Source organism: Eutrema salsugineum, unplaced genomic scaffold (assembly GCF_000478725.1).
Source record: "Eutrema salsugineum unplaced genomic scaffold, Eutsalg1_0 scaffold_4, whole genome shotgun sequence".
Classification (NCBI taxonomy): Eukaryota; Viridiplantae; Streptophyta; class Magnoliopsida; order Brassicales; family Brassicaceae; genus Eutrema; species Eutrema salsugineum.
The window spans coordinates 3,430,189-3,450,196 of NW_006256686.1; the positions used below are offsets into that span (position 1 = coordinate 3,430,189).

At 41.1% G+C, this 20,008-nt stretch overlaps 2 long non-coding RNA genes across 14 annotated transcripts; both read left to right on the forward strand.

Moving 5' to 3' along the window:
- Positions 1-945: 945 nt before the first annotated feature.
- Positions 946-6,129, forward strand: LOC112084587. 13 transcript variants are annotated; one of them, XR_002898265.1, is made up of 14 exons: positions 946-979; positions 1,514-1,657; positions 1,797-1,849; positions 1,925-2,405; positions 2,509-2,705; positions 2,806-2,845; positions 2,976-3,078; positions 3,323-3,450; positions 3,541-3,630; positions 3,704-3,762; positions 4,292-4,602; positions 4,886-4,955; positions 5,590-5,739; positions 6,067-6,129. It is a non-coding gene; the product is annotated as an uncharacterized LOC112084587 (long non-coding RNA). The 13 variants fall into 13 exon arrangements; XR_002898267.1 differs by having other exon boundaries at positions 3,556-3,630; XR_002898257.1 differs by having other exon boundaries at positions 3,323-3,630; positions 5,576-5,739.
- Positions 6,130-6,243: 114 nt separating this feature from the next.
- On the forward strand, positions 6,244-7,265 carry LOC18013957. Its single transcript, XR_002898268.1, has 3 exons — positions 6,244-6,299; positions 6,661-6,828; positions 7,047-7,265. It is a non-coding gene; the product is annotated as an uncharacterized LOC18013957 (long non-coding RNA).
- The last annotated feature ends 12,743 nt before the right edge of the window (positions 7,266-20,008 follow it).

Genomic DNA, 20,008 nt, shown 5'->3' on the forward strand with positions numbered 1-20,008 from the left:
AACAATTTGCATATGGTTTCTTGTATTCTGCAAAGAAACCCTACGGTCATTGCAAGGCATTGTTAAGATTTTAAATCAGTTGGACTCAGTCTTAATGCAAAATTCTAAGTTATTTGTGGCATATGACTGCATCGAGATATGATGCTATTTTCAAATTTTGGATCAACAGGGTTCAGGGGTGGCTTGGACTTACTACCAAAAAAAAAAAAAAGTAAAAGTGTTTTAATGGAATATTAAACCGTTGCAATGTTGCTCTTGGAATATACGTAAACTTTTGAATTTGTGAGAGGCGACATACCGGTTTTGTGATTAGGATGTCGTATGTTTTGTATATAAGTCAATTTAGCTCCTGTAATTAGGGCATCGATTCTAATTTAGATGTCGTATATTTTGTAGATAAGTCGGTTTAATTCATGTCATTTGAGCATTGATTCTACAATATATGAAAAGAGGTTATCCCTCTCCATCTATCTGCCATGTCAGCATGGATGACACGTGGCGATACAAAAAAACCCATTCAATTCTTGTCGTCTCCTCTCCCTCTTCTCACTAGGCCTATTTCTCACATACATTTGGAGATTAAACAGACCCAACTCATCGTCTCCTCTTCCTCTTCTCACATACGTTTGGAGATTAAACTGACCAAACTCATGTCTCCTCTTCCTCTTCTATGACAGTTGACGAGTATAAATAATTATAAGCTTCTCTTCTGAATCACCCAATCTGAATCTTAAACCTGAGAACCATGGCGGCTTCTAAAATCTCTAATACTTCTCCATCAATCTTAATGGAAGGTCACCTAACTAATCTCTAATTGGTAATTATTCACAACACACTCTCATTTATCCTGTTAGATTTTCCGATTTCAATTCTTATCCTACAATTTTTTGCAACTGTGAAATTCTGTTTGCGATTGTTAATTATTGGCCTTATGATTGCACCTGAAGCTCTGTTGTGATTCACTCTTTTGGTCTCACAGGTTTGTTTTTTTTCTTTTGACAACTTGTTTTCTTAAACACTCATTCTCATTTATCTCATTTTTCATACATTCTTCTTACTTCCTTTTACATTCATCTTTTCTCATATATATGAGTTCTACGCCAACTTCTACTCTCTCTCTCTCTCTCTTGCCTATACTTCCATCATTACTCTAATCTTAGACAATCTTACACAAGCCACTCTACTTACTTAGACTCTGACTACTCTTCTTGAGACCTTAACTACTGTTACTTAGTTGTTACAACAACTCTAACTATTACAGCTTAGACTAGCTTATCTAGACTCTTAACCAAACTAACTTATTCTTTTGGGCTAACACAAGTAATCGTAGGCCCATTAAAACCAAGAGACACTTAAGCCCAATTCCTTTCTTCTTGCATTGACTTTCTTCCTTGTTGACTCCTCTTCATCTTCTTCTTTCTTCCTTCTACGAACCACCCTCCTTTTCTTCTTTGATTTCTCTTTCAATTGCTGATTAACAGCTAATGATCCTTGTCTTCTTTTTTTTTTGCAGGAACACTCAAAGGATCATTATTCAACACTCCCTCTTGAGCCTTTGAGTTGTTCCCTTGATTCCAACTTAGGGTTTTGAATTTCAATACCCTTGGTTCTTCTTTCTTCATTACCTTGCTCTTCAGAACATCAGCATAGCTTCTGGGTAAGCTTGATTTCTCAATTTCTTTCTCGTTCTGGAGTTTTCTGCCTTCAGTTTCTTCTTCTCTTTTCAACTTCGGTTCTCCCTCTTGAACCAATTTCCCGTCAAATCCAATTGATTTCTGATTCTCGTTTTTCTGCAGATGCTTAGCTGAGGAGTCTCTACTCCCTCCATTCTTCTGAATTTCACAATCGGGTACTTTCTTTACCTCTTCTTTGTTTGAACTTTGCAACTTTTGCTTCTCCTTCTCATTTGTCTTCTTCTTGTCAGATGATTTCGGATTCTGATGACTGAATCCAATGCTTTGAACTCCTCTTGCACTTCTGCCAATTATCCCGTCGATCAGCTTCTTCTCCATCTCTTTCAAAGATAAGTTTCCTTTTGTTGATTTGTATCACTCTTGATTACCATCTTAGTAAATCTGGTCTCTTGAACAACCTCCTTGGTTTTTTTAATCTCCATTTCTCTTTTGTTGAACTCAGTCTTCCTCTGATTCTCAACATTGATCATCGGCTTCTTCTCCTTTCTTGTTGCAGACTTCTCTTCAGGTTTCCATTGCAGTGGCATCGTTGAGCTTGAGGCTTCAGCATACCCTGCTCCATGACAACTTGATTCAGCCTCTTCTTTTGATGCTGCCTTTGCTATTCCTTCACTCAAGGGCATGTGAAGGTGGAAGCTTTTCTTGGCCATTTCTACTTCAGCGATCTTTCTTCCAGCTTGATTGAGGATAATGCAGCTTCTGTGCTTGAAGGTAACCGCATATCCATTTTCAATCATCTGTGAGATACTTAAAAGATTTTTGGCAATCTCAGGGACTAGAAGAACATTTCTGATGATCCTTTTTCCTTTTGTAGTCATGACTTCTATGTCTCCTTTTCCTTTAGTCATTAATGCCGTTCCATCACCAATTTGGATTGGAACCCTGAAGTTTGCATCAAGTCTGGTGAAAAGCCTTTCATTCGGAGTCATGTGGTTTGTGCAGCCACTGTCGATGAGCCATGTGGTTTCTTCGAAGGGGCTTTCCATCTTCTTGTCTTGCAGAGAACATATGGTATTCTCCTTCTTCTTCATTTTTTTCTTCTTGAGTTGCTTGTGCTTGTTCAGACCATCTGTTTCTGCAATCTTTTGATATGTGACCTTGTTTGCCGCAGGTGAAGCAGCTCCTTGTATCTCTGCTTCGTTTAAACTCAGGTCTGCCTCTTCCATTCTTGAAATAACACACTTCTTCATTGTTTGTATCTCTTTTACAAAATCCACACCATCTCTTTTCTCTGTAGTTATTCTGACTTGTGCTGTTTCTGTCATTGTTCTCCATTTTCAGGTTCTTAACCCGAGCATGGAAGGCTCCTTCAGCGTTTTCTTCATCTTCATCTGGGAAAAACTTTTTCTCATGAGCTTCTAGAGAGCCTATCAGCTCTGCATAGGTAACAGTATTGAGATCTCATTAGAGAAGCTAGACCTGCATAACGTTTAGGCATTGAAGCTAACATCTTAACCACCAAGTCAAAGTTTGATCTTTCTCCTCCTAGAGCCCTCATTTGATTCGCTATAGCTTGTATCCTATCTGAATAAGTCTTAACCTTCTCTCCTTCTTTCATTTTCAGGTTTTCAAACTCTCTTCTTAAGGATTGTAACCTAACCATTTTAACTTTCTCATTACCTTGGTAGGAATGTTCAAGCAGATCCGAAGCTTCTTTTGCGGTAGTTGCAGAGAGGATCTTGTCAAAGATGGTGTCGGCTACAGCATATTGGATGATTTGGAGTGCAGCTGTATCTTTGGTTTTGAGTGCCTTCAGGTTTGTAACTTCTTTAGACTTGTCTGCTCCAGGTGTTTCAGGTGATTTTAATGAAGGGTCTGGAAGTCCTTCATTGACGATCTCCCATAGCTCCTTGTGCATCAGAGTCGTCCGCATCCTTGCTGCCCAGAACTCATAGTTCTGTCCATCAAAAACAGCTACTGACTGAGATGACTGCAGGTTTATCGACATCTTTGCTCCTCTCTTTCTCTTCTCCTTTTTGATTTCTTCTTCTTAAGTTTTTTTTCAACAGGCTCCAAGGACAACTAGAGCTCTGATACCATGTTGTGATTCACTCTTTTGGTCTCACAGGTTTGGTTTTTTTCTTTTGACAACTTGTTTTCTTAAACACTCATTCTCATTTATCTCATTTTTCATACATTCTTCTTACTTCCTTTTACATTCATCTTTTCTCATATATATGAGTTCTACGCCAACTTCTACTCTCTCTCTCTGTTGCCCATACTTCCATCATTACTCTAATCTTAGACAATCTTACACAAGCCACTCTACTTACTTAGACTCTGACTACTCTTCTTGAGACCTTAACTACTGTTACTTAGTTGTTACAACAACTCTAACTATTACAGCTTAGACTAGCTTATCTAGACTCTTAACCAAACTAACTTATTCTTTTGGGCTAACACAAGTAATCGTAGGCCCATTAAAACCAAGAAACATTTAAGCCCAATTCCTTTCTTCTTGCATTGACTTTCTTCCTTGTTGACTCCTCTTCATCTTCTTCTTTCTTCCTTCTACGAACCACCCTCCTTTTCTTCTTTGATTTCTCTTTCAATTGCTGATTAACAGCTAATGATCCGTGTCTTCTTTTCTTTTGCAGGAACACTCAAAGGATCATTATTCAACAAGCTCCGGTCGAAATCACTTTGTCTTTGACCGAAGAAAACACGATCACAGACGACTAAAACGGTCAAGCCGTGGCTGTAGGACTGAAGGGTCATTCTCATCCATTCTCCATATGCTCGGGGTCTGGAAAGATCCAGAGAAGTCAACATCAATCTCTGCAATGGGGACAGGAAAAAGCGACGGCGTATAACAAACGCCGCTTGTCCCAGGGAATACCATTTTTTGGCACGACCATTGTGTAGAGCTCCAGGAACATTACCAACAAAAGTTCAAACTGCAAAAAAGGTATGATGCAAAGTTCATCGTGATTATCAACAAAACTTTGTCAATATTAGGTGTTAATAGACATTCTTCAAAGATAAAACAAAAAGACGAAAGAACAAAAGATATTTCAAAGCAAAGATTTTTCTTCTCTTTTTGTGTTAATTCTTATAATTTACTTCAAACCAAGTCACTTATATTAACCGGAGGTAACTCTTCCTATTTACCTCTCTTTGATGCAAAAGTCTGGTTCTCGTCTATTCTTAATACGTATTTCTAACATCTTCCATGTGTATTGACTGAGAAGGAAAACGTGACTGAACACTGCACTAAGGACTAGCTTGATGGAATAAAGTACCAAAGCACACACTTATGAGGTCATTTTTTTGTTTTGCTTCTCATCGTGTCTTTATTTTATTGTCTTTGGTCTTCTTCTGCTTTAAAAGCTAGGTTAATGGAATATAAATACAAACCTCTATGCAAATTGTTCACTAACCTGGGGTTTATTGTGGTAATTACAAATTCACAAGTGCATTTCGGTAGTCTCTATTTTATCCATATAAATGAATGTGAATTACAATCTCCCTGGGAAAAGAAGGACGATGATCCACTGATCTAGAAAGGGAGATCTATAATGAGTATTTTATGCTAGAGGATTAACTGATCTTAGCTGGCTAATACTGATTAGGTTAGGCTTTCAGCATGTATTCCTTCTTATACCTGTATAATTATGAATTATGAATAAGACAAGCTACTTTGAAGTGAAAAGGGTTTTGTGAAACAAAATGCAATGAGAATGATATCAATACGTTTCTTTCTCAGCTAACTTGATGGTAAAATTAACTGACCACATCTCTCAAGTTAGTTCATTATTCTGTAGGGCTTAATCTTAGCATGAGTATGAGACCTGTGCTAACACAATCTCTTTGTAACTTAACTCTTATGAATAGCATCTGTAATCTGAAAACATTAACTTGTTGATAAACAATTCACGAAGATTTGGGCTTCCAGAAAGAGATTAACGGCACCAACGTTGAGAGTGTGAGAGGACAAAGCTATGTTTTTGAAGAGCGTCTGATGAAATTGGTTCACACTACGCGTACCAATACCACATTCGGAGAAGTGAGGATTTCGCCAATTGGTGAAGAATTATCGTTGCTGGTAAGCCCATTCACTTCATCTGTATTCTTATAATAATTCTTATTATATGCAATCGAATTAAACTCATATCGACAAACCAGAATGCAATAGAAAACATTTCATTAATAGTATGTATCTTCCATGAATTTTTTAAAAATCTTGGCAATACTCTACGAGCTTCTCGACTGTTTAATGCAGAAATTCTTTTGACCTTATACGAACCAAAGTGAATGATGTTCTATGCACAAATTTCAGTTTAGAGGCATGACTTATATTGGCATTTCAGTTGAAATTTTTCTGCTAAGTAAAGGGAGTTCTTTCATTTCATGTTTTGTTGACATTTGTGAGAACGTGGCTAGAGAGATCGGCAATCACATATCACTTCAGCACCCTAATATCATTCAGTTTAAGGAGGCAAGTGTTTTTTCCTGTCACTTTAATATTGCTCAAGATCTTCTTTGTGAAAAGGCATTATTTTGTTCCAAATTACTGTGAACCTACTCATCCTGCTACTGTGATGGTATGCTGCAGGAGAACTTTTTGATGAAATCTGCACTGCCAGCAGATACAATGAAACTGAGGTGATATTCGATTTATAATCTAACTCTCTGATTTATCTGTTGCTCGACATTTTTGATGATCTTGATCTGTTTAGTTTTCATCCTCAATAGCTGCTTTGCCGTGTGCCGCCTACTGCCATTTCTTTGTATATTCCAACATTCATTTTGCTAGGAAAGATAGTGAGCCATTAGTGAAGAATAATCGATGTTTTTTTTATAGATATTTTACTATAGTTGGAATTTAGAGTTATAATAATTGATTTCAATGAATTGTCACGTGTACGTTGTCTAGATCTTTTCACATGGGTCTAAACATCATTCAATTCTTAAGCTCTTGAAATTGCATCGTCACTTCTGAACTTCTGACATTGTTTATCTGCAGCAAAAATGTGGTGTTACTGCCGGCTGGTTCACATGCCTATGTCTTATATTTGTGGGAAGACATTTAGTTTGTCTAATAATTCCTCTTATTCTGAAACCACGGGAAGAAATAGTCTTTCAGCCTTATGCGAAAATAAACCGAAATAGAGGAGGCCATCTATGTGCTAAGGTAGGATCGATCATTGTCTGTCCCTTAAATAAAGGTTTTAGGAAGAGAAATTTCACATAAAACTTTTGATAGAGAAACGTGATTTCATTATGACTTCCTCTGGGAAGAGCTTGTCTCTTTGTTTCTCTGTTCAGTCTTATATCTCAATAATGTTTGCTCTATTCCATCTATATCTAAGCTCTGTGATTTTTAACTCCATCAACTTTCCCCATCCACAGATTCAAGATACCTACTGTCCCCATCCACAGATTCAAGATATTATATGGGACTGCCTTTACTCACTGAGCCGTTTCATACATACTGGCCATTTAACTGTTACGAGAAAAACTGTAAACGTCGGATAAAACAAAGGAAAAGGGATATTGTATTCCAATGATTAAACGAGTTCACAAAGGTTGAGAGAATTAATACGGAGTCTCTCACCTCCTCTTACACTTTTAATCAAATTACTCGATGAAGTAAATCCTAACAGAATCCCTCCCTAAATAGCAAAAGCAAATAACGATAGGTAGCAAGAGCACGTGATGTGTTTCCTGACGTAGCTCGTACTATGAGCGATCTCCTCCTGGTGACTTCTAGAAGAAAGGCCGAACGAAAGAAGGCCGAGACTCTCTCAGGCCCGTTGGGTTTTCCCTTTCCTCTGATACTGGTAAATTATAGGAGGGTGGGTTGACTCATATGTAACATTACCCGGCGGTTCGAAATTGACCTTGTCTTCAAGGTCGAAGTGTGGATACTGCCTCTGGATGCTCTGCTTCCACTCCCATGAGCTATCATGTTCAGGCAAGTTTTTCCATTTCACCAGCACTTCAGCTTGACCCGTGATGGCATTGACGCGAGTACCACCTATCTTCTCGGGCTCGACCACCATTTCCCCTTTTGCAGTCAACTGTGGTGGGATCGAGACGGGTACCACCGTGTCCCCTTGAGTCAGTTTGAGTTGGGACAATGGAATGTCGGGTGTATCTTCGCGTCAGGTGGAAGCTTCAGTCGATAAGCCACGACACCTATCCTTGCTTCCACCTCGAACGGACCATAGAAACGAGCTGCCAACTTCTCATTAACTCGGCGAGCCAGGGATCACTGACGATAGGGCCGCATCTTCAAGAAAACCTTATCTCCCACCGCAAACTCTACTTCACGTCGATGCTCATCGACCCGTCTTTTCATTACTTGCTGAGCTTTGTTGATGTGTTGCTGGAGGAGGGCGATTGTGGCATCCCTGTCCCTCAGGCGAGTCTCCAGATCAGCATTAGACGTAGACCCGTTCTCGTATTTGATCAGTGTGGGGGTTTCTCTACCATAAACCGCTTTGAACGGGGACATCTGTATCGCTGAATGGAACGAAGAGTTATAGCACAGCTCTGCCCAAGGTAGATAACGAGCCCACACGCGAGGCTTCTCACTCGCAAAACACCGTAACAATGTCTCAAGCCCTCGGTTCGTGACCTCTGTCTGCCCATCCGACTGGGGGTGGTACGCTGTACTGAAGCACAAGTTGGTACCCGCCAGTCGGAACAACTCCTTCCAAAAGCCACAAGTAAAGATCTGATCCCTGTCAGAGACAATCGTTTTTGGGAACCCGTGCAGCCGTACAATCTCCTGCACAAATACCAATGCGACCTCCACGGCAGTGAACAGATGGGTAAGCCCGATGAAGTGCGCGTACTTGGAGAGACGGTCAACGACGACTAACACTGCGTTAAGACCGTCCGACTTCGGAAGACCCTCCACAAAGTCCATCGACAGATCTTCCCAGAGAGCAGACGGGACTGGCAACGGCTGTAGCAACCCTCCTGGAGCTAACGTCGAGTATTTGTGCCTCTGACATGTGTTACAGGACGCCACGTACCTGCGAATGTCCGTCATCATTCCCAGCCAATAGAACAAATCCCCAATACGTTTCTGCGTTTTCAATACCCCTCCATGACCTCCACTCTTTCCATCGTGAAACTCCTGTAAGATTAGACCAACGATCCCCGACGTCTGTGGCAACACGAGCTTCCCCTAGCGTAACAGACGCCCTTGAACAATGGTATAGTCGGGATGGGTGGAAGCATCTTGCTTGAGCTCGGTGATCAGCTTCTGCAGCTCCTGATCACAGTTCACCTCCCGACATATCTCCTCAAGCTGTATTGCTTCTGGCACCGATAGAGCAAACAACTCCGACGCTATCTCGCGCCTTGACAATGCATCAGCCGCCTTATTTTCCAAACCTGGCTTGTATTGGATGTCGAAATCAAACCCGAGTATCTTTGTCAGCCACCTCTGGTACTCTAGGTTGAATTCGCGTTGTTCCAGTAAGAATTTCAAACTCTTTTGGTCTGTCCTAACCAGGAATTTGCGCCCGAGCAGGTAATGTCGCCATTTTTGAATGGCAAAAACGATTGCCATCAGCTCTCGTTCGTACACAGACTTCAACCGCTGTCTGTCCGTGAGAGCTTGGCTGTAGTAGGCGATTGGGCGTTGGTCTGCATCAATACCGCCCCCAATCCTACACCAGATGCATCCGACTCCACCACGAAGAGGGCAGTGAAATCTGGCAATGCGAGTACAGGGACGGTGGTCATCGCCTTCTTGAGTTGGCCAAACGCAATCTCAGCCTCATTTCCCCATCGAAACTGATCCTTGCGCAGCAACTCGGTTAGTGGTTTCGCGATAAGGCCGTATCCTTGGACGAATTTCCTGTAATATCCTGTCAGTCCCAGAAATCCCCGAAGCTCCTTCACATTCTTCGGGGTCGGCCAATCCACCATGGCTTTGATTTTGCTGTCATCCGCCGCCACCCCCTGAGCTGATATCACATGCCCCAGGTATTCAATCTCCTGACTCCCGAAGTGGCACTTCTTTCTGTTGGCGTAGAGCTTATGCTGCAGCCGTGTCTGAAGTGCCATTCGCAAGTGGCGTTCATGTTCTGCTTCCGACCGACTGTAGACAAGAATGTCGTCGAAAAACACCAAGATGAACTTGCGTAGGTACTGGCGGAAGATGTCGTTCATTAGCGACTGGAAGGTCGCGGGCGCGTTTGAAAGACCGAACGGCATGACGAGAAACTCGTAGTGGCCGTCGTGGGTCCTAAACGCTGTCTTTTGAACGTCTTCGGCTTTTACCAGGATCTGATGGTACCCGGATTTTAGATCGAGCTTCGAAAATATCACTGCTCCCTGCAACTCATCTAGCAGTTGATCGATCATGGGGATAGGGTAATTATCGAGCACCGTCGTCTTGTTCAAAGCGCGATAATCGACGCAAAACCTCCAGCTTCCATCCTTTTTCTTAACGAGAAGGAATGGACTCGAGAAGGGGCTTCCACTGTCCCTGATGATACCCGCCGCGAGCATTGACGCTACCTGCCGCTCAATCTCCTCCTTCTGAACGTGCGGATAACGGAATGGTCGAACGCTTACAGGTCTCGCGCCGGGCTCGAGGGTGATCGAGTGCTCCTTCCCTCTCGATGGTGGAAGACCCTGTGGCTCCGCAAACACCTGTGGAAACTCCTCGACAATGCGGGCAAATCTCGGAGTTACCTCTTTGGTCGCCTCCTGAGCCTGAAGCCCGCTATACTCAACGATCATACCCTCGCCCTGTTGCTCCAGAGCCCTCCACAACGCCTTCAGAGAGACTGGGGAACAACAGAGACTTGGGTCTCCTTGCAACTTCACTTTCTGACCTCCGCTCCTGAACCTCATCACCTGTAATTTCCAGTTTACCTTGGTGTCGCCGATGGTCTCCAGCCACTGACACCCGAGGATTACATCCGCCGTTCCCAACTCAAGTGGAAGAAAACTGGAAATCAGTGAGAAGCCATGCATCAACAGCTCGACATTATGACATACACCCCTCCCTTGTACGGTGATGCCTGTCCCCGTGATAACTCCGAATCCCCTGGTCCTCTCCTCTTTCAGACCCAGTCGGCGAACCACTCCCTCCGAAATGAAATTGTGAGTCGCGCCGCTGTCTATTAACACAACCATCCTCTCCCCTTTGATAGATCCGATGAGCTTGATGGTGCGTGGGGTAGATAGACCCACCATCGAGCTCAGGGACAACTCCACCACTTTTGCCACCTCCTGGGTACACTCGCCTTCCGTACCCATCTCGTCTTCCACCCATTCTCCTTCACTCCCGTCTTCGTGCACGATTAACAGTGTGAGCTCCCTATTTGGGCACTGATGTCGTGCGTAGAACTTCTCATCACACCTGAAACATAGTCCTTCCGCCTTCCATTTTGCTATCTCCGCTGGCGTTAATCTTTGGAACGGCGGTTTCAGGCGATTGTGACTGAGAGGGCTCCGTCCTTCGGTGTTTCGAGCAGGGTTAAGCTGTTTCTCGTTTGTTGGGCCGGATCTGAACTTAGAGTATCCAGACCCCGCACCCAGTTGGGCTTGATGATTCACCAGTTGGGCCGATCCTCGAGTTGGGCCCCCCTTGAAACTCCGATTCTTCTCCGAGAAGACAACCTCCGTCGGCGCCTCGACCGCCTCCGACCACTCCTCCACTGTCTTAGCCACGCTCATCATTTCTTTTGGGCCCCGCGGCTCTAGCATCTTCAATCCCGCGCGAATCTTAGGTTTCAGACCGATTTTGAAGGCCATTTCCAACACCGCCTCCGATAACTCCAGTGCGTTTGAGGCTAACGCGATGAACTCACGGCAGTACTCCTTCACCGTAGTCTCCTGTTTCAGCGTCAGTAGTCGCTCTCCGGCGCTCGTGTCATGCTCCGAGGAAAACTGCTCCAGAACTCGATACTTCATCTGCTCTCAGCTCTGGAACGGGTTCCTCTGCCTCTCCCACCGGTACCACATGAGTGCTTCATCAACGTAACTTATCCGGACCGCTTTCAGTTTTTCCTCCTCCGTAAGGTTCTCCAACTCGAAATATTGTTCCACTCGCATCACCCACTGCTCCGCGCTACTCCCGTCAAACAGGGGAACCTCGATCCTGCGCGTTAGTGGTCCGTTCCCTTGCTCCGGCGGTTTCCACGCGTGTGGTGGGAAACTCTGCATCTCCGCTTCCCTCTCCATTTCCTCCACGAGGATCGGCTCTACCCGCGACGGCGGATCCCTTCCCTTCTCCTCCCGGGACCCTTCACCGCGAATAGAGTCGACTCGTGAGGTTCCAATCTGACTCGAGAGCTGCTCCGAAACCATCGTCATCCCTTCCGATCGTTTCTTTGCCTCCGCTTCCTCGATCAGCCGCTGCTCGAGCCTCTCCAACACGCTCAGCTTGCTCATCTGTTTCTTCATCTCCTCCAAGCTGCGCTCCTGATCTGCGATCTTTCCCACATCTCGTTGCAGACCTTCCACCGCCTTCTCGACATCCGATTTCTTTGGTGGCATGTTTTCCCGTCACGTTAATGGCTCTGATACCAAGTTTGTTACGAGAAAAACTGTAAACGTCGGATAAAACAAAGGAAAAGGGATATTGTATTCCAATGATTAAACGAGTTCACAAAGGTTGAGAGAATTAATACGGAGTCTCTCACCTCCCCTTACACTTTTGATCAAATTACTCGATGAAGCAAATCCTAACGGAATCCCTCCCTAAATAGAAAAAGCAAATAACGATAGGTAGCAAGAGCACGTGATGTGTTTCCTGACGTGGCTCGTACTATGAGCGATCTCCTCCTGGTGACTTCTAGAAGAAAGGCCGAACGAAAGAAGGCCGAGACTCTCTCAGGCCCGTTGGGTTTTCCCTTTCCTCTGATACTGGTAAATGATAGGAGGGTGGGTTGACTCATATGTAACATTAACAAGCATAGGGAAAAAGCTCTTTGGTGGCAATGAAAGATATACATTATGAAGACGGAACTATATAGCTCTTATATTCGTTATGCAGAAATTTTGGAGTACTCATAAATTAATTCTAACTAACTAAAAGCTTAAAATATCCTTTTGAAGGCATTATACATGCTTGCATGTTACAGAGTTCATTTCAGTTGTGCAAAGCTCGAACTAGGGGTGGGCACAGAGCGGATATCCTAGATTTTAAGGATATCAGTGAGCCACTCCCCTCCGTCCGGATAAATATTTTTTTATGTGTATCCACTCCGTAATTATATAGAAATCCGTTTTTTGGATATCCGCCAAAATCCGAATATTTGCCAGATATCTGATCTGCTCTCCATAAAAATATTTAAATAATAATATATTTAGAATAAAAATACAAAAATTTCAAAATTTAGCAAAAAATGATAATATTTTCTTTAAAACAAAATTTTTCTTAATTTATTAAGCTTTAATATTTATAATAATCATATTTATAAACAAAAATTCACAAAAATTATATCTATATAAAATAATTATATAGTTTATATAAATTATTATCTATTTATACATACATATATACTTATATTGGAGCGAAGCGAGTATCCATTTTATTTTTTTATGTATTTGTGATATGCTCCATTTTTAACGGATATTGAATTTTAATATTTGTTTTGTTCCATAAAATTACGGATCCAAATATTTCGGATCGAATCGAGACGAATAACAAATCAAAGCAAATCTAACGGATATTTTGCCCGCCCTCGCTTGAACCCTTCGGCTGTGCAGTCAGAATCTTGCCATCCATGATCTCTATCCGAGATTGTCCACGCCCCTTTGGACATGCGACAATACATGTTTGTAAAGTCACCCGAAGGGTTCTCTCAAACCTTCAAAATTCTCACTTCTGCAAGACATCTTCACTTGATCTGATAATTTAAAGAATTCTTACAGTTATTTGAGTCTGTTACTATCACTTTCTCTACATATGAGCTTTATACCATATATAGAGCGCAACTCCTCAATTTTGTCAAGAAAATTTATGTTTATTCGCTCTTGCTGCAGATAAAAAATGGAGGTCTAACTGCTTGGGAGCCTGCACGTGGAAAACAATGGTTAGAAGTAAGAACAAAATGTCATTACGATTTTGTATCACAACGTTTGTAAGGCAAATAAATTCTGAAAAACCTCTTCATTTTTATGTGTTTTAGTTGCTAAATTCTACTGAAGTTTTGGCTCTGTTCAAGCAACTATATATAAATCACAAGACCTAGAGATTGCACCAAGAAATCCGTGCAATAGATATAACATATAGATGCTTGCTTCATGGTATTAAGTACCATTTTTGCCTTTTTATTCGCTATTTTTCACAAAGATTTTTATAATTCCAACTGACGCGCTAAATATGTTTGTCATGCATGCATAATAATTTTATGCATAATATGTTTACTTTTCGTAGATTAGAGTCATTCTGTATTTTATTATTTATAATCCAGTATTCTATTTAGAGTCATTCAATATCTCTTATTCTGGGTTTTGAATTTTTTTTTATCTATATTATACTCCATTGAATATTTTAGTCTGCAATCTTTCGGCGTATGCTTTGTCTTCTGGATTGTTTATTGTTTAGATCTCAATTATGATTTCTTACAAAGAGATTAAAACAACTTAAAACCAGTTTCTTGGCTCGAAGTAATCAAGGATTTCAAGGTAGACAACTATCTTCCAGTTGCAGTGAAACCATTTCTTGATTTCTGAAGCCAAATATACAGATATGAGAGACGAAAGAGAACATTTACATCCAAATCCACTAGAGAAATGGGAAGAAAAGCTTCATGACGGTTCAAATCGAAACTTATGAATCACATATTATTATTTTTTTCCCACTGGAACCCAAATCAAAGTTCGATTTAAACAATTTCCCTTTTATTTTTGTTGAGAAATCACATAATTAGGTTTTATTTTTTAACTAGGGACATATATATATATATATATATATCAAAGTATTACAAAAATATAAACTTTGATGAGGTAATTATTCATTTTGTGTATCAATAAATAATATATATTATGGTCAAATAATAGAACAAGCAAACTGAAAAAGACTATAAAAAATTTTTTTTTTTTTTAAGTTTTCATAAACAAATCCGTGCATCAAGCGGGTACTCACCTAATTTGAATATAAAGCTATGCCAGGTTGACTCTGGTACACTACAGCTTGCTCAATATACACCTTATTTTTTACCTACTTTTTACACATCAGAAACAAATTTATTTTTCATCAAACATCAGGTACTTTATATTCTCTTTGTAACATTTCAATTTCTGGTATATACAGAGAGACTTATATTGATTTGATTACCTATGTCATCAAAGTGCACTTATCTTTTCGAACACTAATCTTTAGAGAACTCAAGAGTTAAAGATGCTAAAGCTGGGAAAATCTCAAGATGGGTGACTTATCGAAAAGTAATCTGCGGTACCATGCGAGTAAGGACAAAGCACGGAGAAAGATCATGTGATGATCGCAGGGTCAGTAAACAAGTCTTAAGAGCCTCTCGGATTACGCACCAACCGTCGGACAGTGGTAGACCCACAGACTTAAAGAAAGGACATTGGACTCACTGAAAGGAGTGGTTGGGGCGTTAGATATTGATACGGCCGGTCTATCTAGTTCCTCAAGGAGAATGCGGGATTGGTGTATCACAGGTGGTATCAGAACCGACACCCAACCATGTGTGTGGAGTCATGTAGGCTCACACCGTCTAAAATGACGATCCAGGTGTGTAAGCACTCTGTGAGTTAGGGATTATTCGAGGAAGAATTCTTTGGAAATCAGGGAGAGTTATAAGATCCCGATTTCAGGTATATGCAGATAGGATTATAAGAATTAATTTGGCTATTTATGTCAGCAAAGTGCATTTATCTTTTTTCGGGCACTGGTCTTGAGAGATCTCAAAAGTGGATGGGTGATCTACCGAAAAGTAGTCCACGGTACCGTGAGAAGTGAAGACATAGTACAGAAAAACATCATGTGTTGATTACAGGATCAGTAAACAAGTCTTACAAACCTCTCAGATAACGCACCGACCGTTGGACAGTGTGGGCCCGCAGACTGGAAGAGACAATTAGGACGTTAGAAGTTAATACGACCGATCTGTCTGGTTTTGCAAAGAAAATGCGGAATCGGGGTGTCACACTCTTTTTTTTTTGAACAAAACCACTTATATTAAATTAAGTGTGAAACACACGGTCTCTGAGAGCCTATTTGGCTACAGAATCAGCGATACAATTATCCACTCTTGGAATAAATCTAAATTGAATCGATACAAACAAAGAGGATGAGATCCTGATGTCTCATAGAATTCCATGTAAGGCCGACATTGGGATTTGAGAGTTGATTGCTCATGAGATGGTTGCGAGTCTGAGTTCAGGATCAATCTATCAATCCTCATAGCGGAGGCATGGAGAATAACTTCCCTTATCGCCAGAGCTTCCACTATACTTGCAGAGGGGACATGATATCGAGTTGTAGAGAATTTGGAGATTTGATCTCGGCGAGACGGGAATGTCCAGTCCAGATCCGCCGCTTCAATATCGGCTCTCCACGCTGCATCAGTGCAGCAGATGGTGCTCCCTTCAATTACAGGAAGGAGACTTTTAGAAATAATTAGCTGACTTGGGGCAGCTGATGTCAAAGGTGTCTCTTATCCATTAATCCATTCCCTCGCATCATGTAGAGCTCGGGTAATGGTATCTTGGATTGTCATGAATCTATTACTGAAGATTCTTTGGTTTCTAGATACCCACAGCGTCCATCAGATCCACGGGCCAAGAGCACCTGGACCTAATCCGATCGGGGGGAAAGTGTAAAGAGCTTTTGATTCTGAGAGTCCTGAAACCACATCATGAACCTGTGTGGAGTCAAAAGTCTCCACGAAAGGGCATACCTTTTTAGTAAAAGCAATGAAAGAGGAGATGTCGGACGGACTCCACTCCATCACATTACAACATTGCGAATAGCCAGCTGTTCTCCAACAGGTAAAGCTCCATGGACTGCTTTCCACAGGAACGTTTTAATTTTAGAGGCAGTTGGTAATCTCCAAATACTTCTATACCAATCAGTTCTTGGCTGGTTTATTATTTCTTCCTGTCTCTCCGAAGCAATTGTAGTGTATTACTGAAGGTTGGTTGAGCCAAATTCTTTTATCTCTCGCTCCTAGTAGACTAGGTTGTATGGAAAGGATCATCTGCTTGTGGCCCGGGAGTATTAGATCGATCATCTCTGTGTTCCAGGTTGCTGAATTTGGGTGTAGTAGATCGGCCACACGCAGGTGTTGAAGATTTTCTGGCACCAGTCCAATAGGTCGTTGCGGTTCTGAAGGGTCTGCCAGGCATCATACCAGACGTTTATATCCCATCACCCACAGCCCACCCTAGCTGGTTCAAAAGAAGATCTCTTCCAGTCAATATGCTTCTCAATCCATGCGAGGATGAGTCAGGGGCTGTGCAGTTTAGAAAAGAGGATTCGCCACAGCATTTGCCGAGTAAGATTCTAGATAAGAGACATGTGGGGTTCTGTAAGATTCTCCATCTTAACTTTTCCAGTAAAGCATCATTAAACATGTTAATATCTTTAAATCCTAATCCTCCTAACTGTTTCAGTTTGGCCATTTTCTTTCAGGCCACCCAACTTGTTTTATGATGATCTGGAGAGGAGTCCCACCAAAATCTGGTTAACGCAGATTGTATTCTATTGCACAAGGATTGTGGAAGCTTGAAACAAGTCATGGCATGAGTGGGCAAGGCCGATAGGACACTAATCATCTTCCCTGCTCCTGATAGCATCTTAGTCGACCAGTTTGCCGCCTTGTGTTTGATTTTATCAACGATAGATGTTAATAAATCCCGTTTTTTTCCTTCCAAAATGTTCAGGGAGTCCAAGGTACTTCCCTACTCCTCCTTCATTCTCAATCTGTAAGATCATCTGCATTTGCTCCTTAATGGCTTGAGGAGTTTTCCTCGAAAATGAGATAGAGGATTTTTGGTAGTTTACAAGTTGCCCTGAGACCTCTTCATTGTCTGATAAGAGTTTCTTAAGTTCGGTGCAGGATCGGATATTTACCTTACAAAAGAACATTGTATCATCGGCAAACAGCAAATGTTTAACCCGAGGGCACCCCCGAGCTACTTTAACCCCCTGAAGCTTTCCATCGTCTTGGGCTTTTAGGCATAGTCCTCAAAATACTTCTCCACAGAATATAAACAGGTATGGAGACAAGGGATCTCCCTGTCTAATTCTCCTTGTAGGTTTAATATATCCTCTTGAAGCACCATTGATTAGGAAGGAGAAAGTAACTGTAGATATGCACTGCATAACCCAGTTTATCCATCTCGGGTGAAAACCCATTCGCATTAGCACCTTCTGGATAAAACACCATTCTAGCTGATCATAGGCTTTAGACATATCAGTTTTCACCGCCATTGGGCAATGTTTCTCGGCTTGTGATGTCTTTAGAAAATGAAGGACTTCATGTGTAATGAGGATGTTGTCAGAAATAGCTCTCTTAGGTACAAATGCAGACTGGTTCTCAGATATTAAGTCTTGGAGAACTGGTTGCAATCGTTTTGACAATAACTTAGAGATAATCTTGTAGTAGACATTACACAATGCTATAGGTCTGTAGTATACCACTTTCTTTGGGCTCAGAATTTTTGGAATCAATCTGATGTGGATAAGAGTTTATAATTGCAACATAGCACTGGAAATTGTGATAAGAGTTTATTAAATATAGAAACTATGATTAAAATAATCGTACCATTTGTATGTTTCTTTGTTTCTTGTTGTTCTTGCTATTGTAGTTTTCGATCTTTCCGTTTTTAGTTTTCTCTCTAATCGCTGTTACAAATCTAAAAATTGGTATAAATTTTAACATTTAAACCCACAAAAAAATAATCTTACCATTTAACCTCTAACCCAACTTCCTCTGAATTTCTATTCACACTTTCACTGTGTCTCATCTTTGCTTCTTCGGTATTATTTTTTTTCATCAAGGTTTTCTCTCTCTCTCTCTGGTTAGCTCTAGTGTTTATAGTTGTTCAGATTTACAGAGAACAAATTTTTGTTTATTTATCGAAGATAAAGAACCTAATATTTTCTTCCAAATCGATTTTGGAATTTATGAAGATAGGGTGAGTACGGGCTTTGTTCACAACCGGATGTAAGTCGAGTTGGATTATCTTATCGTGATTTTTTAAACGTGACTTGTCAGTTAATTAAATTTAATAACAATTTTCAGTCGTTATGTTGCAATTATAAGAGAACGTAAAGTTTGTGATGTTAGCAAAGAATAATTAAATCTGTTTGGGATGTGTAACAAAGAGGGGATATGTTGAAAGAACATAAATTGTTTGTGTGTTGCACAAGAACTTTGTGTGTGATAGAAGAGATGTTGCTCGAGAGTTACTACAAAAGAGAACGAAGATTAATTGCCAAAGGAACATGGTGATGTGACATTAGAGTCTTACTGAGATGTTCCAAGAAGATGAAGAGGGCCACGTAGGCTTCTAGCTCATAAGTGAAGTCATGTGGCCTCTGTTTATGTAAAAGCTAACTACATGTCATGGGCTGATGATGACGTGGGCTTGTGAGTTAGGGTTTTCATGTGAAGAGTTTAAATAGGACGAGGGGGTGACAGCAAGGGTTCTATTGTGTGATGCACATGGTGTGTGTGGCGTCGTCCCACCAGACACCAGACAGATGGAGAGATCTGTTGGAGGGTTTGCTATGGAAATAGCACTTGTCAGAAGAGACATAGGTGTACCAGTGCTGCTGGTTGTAGTCAAGCATGCTAGACTTGTTATTGTTTCCATAGTCTATGTAGAAGAGAGTGGTAAACACGGGTGTATATTGATACCATATAACAATTGTAATTTACAGTTTTTTCTAGTGGATTGTCTCTGGACGAGGTCCCAGGGATGTAGGTTCAATACTGAACGCCGTTAATAAACTCTGTGTCTCCTTACTTTATGCTTTCTCACCTATTATGATGCTACTTATCTCAAGCATATAGATATAGCACAAATCTGGGTATCCCTGTTTTTACATTTGGTATCAGAGCCTAACTCAATAGAGTATAAGCTTATTTTTGAGGATATGATCGTGGTGTTTGATGCTAGAATCGATTTTATGAAGAAAAAGTTGTACTTGATGAGAAAGGAGAACTCTGTCTGTGATCTGTTCTACTGGTTTGTTGAACAACAAGTAGGAAAGAGAAATTGAAGTCGTTTATGTTGTTATTTGAACCCTGAACTTGATAAATAGTGAATTTGGATAATGATTGAATCGTGTACGAAGCACTTTCTTTAAAGAGTATTTCGACCCTTATCAAAGCTGTGGGTTACACAAAATCCTT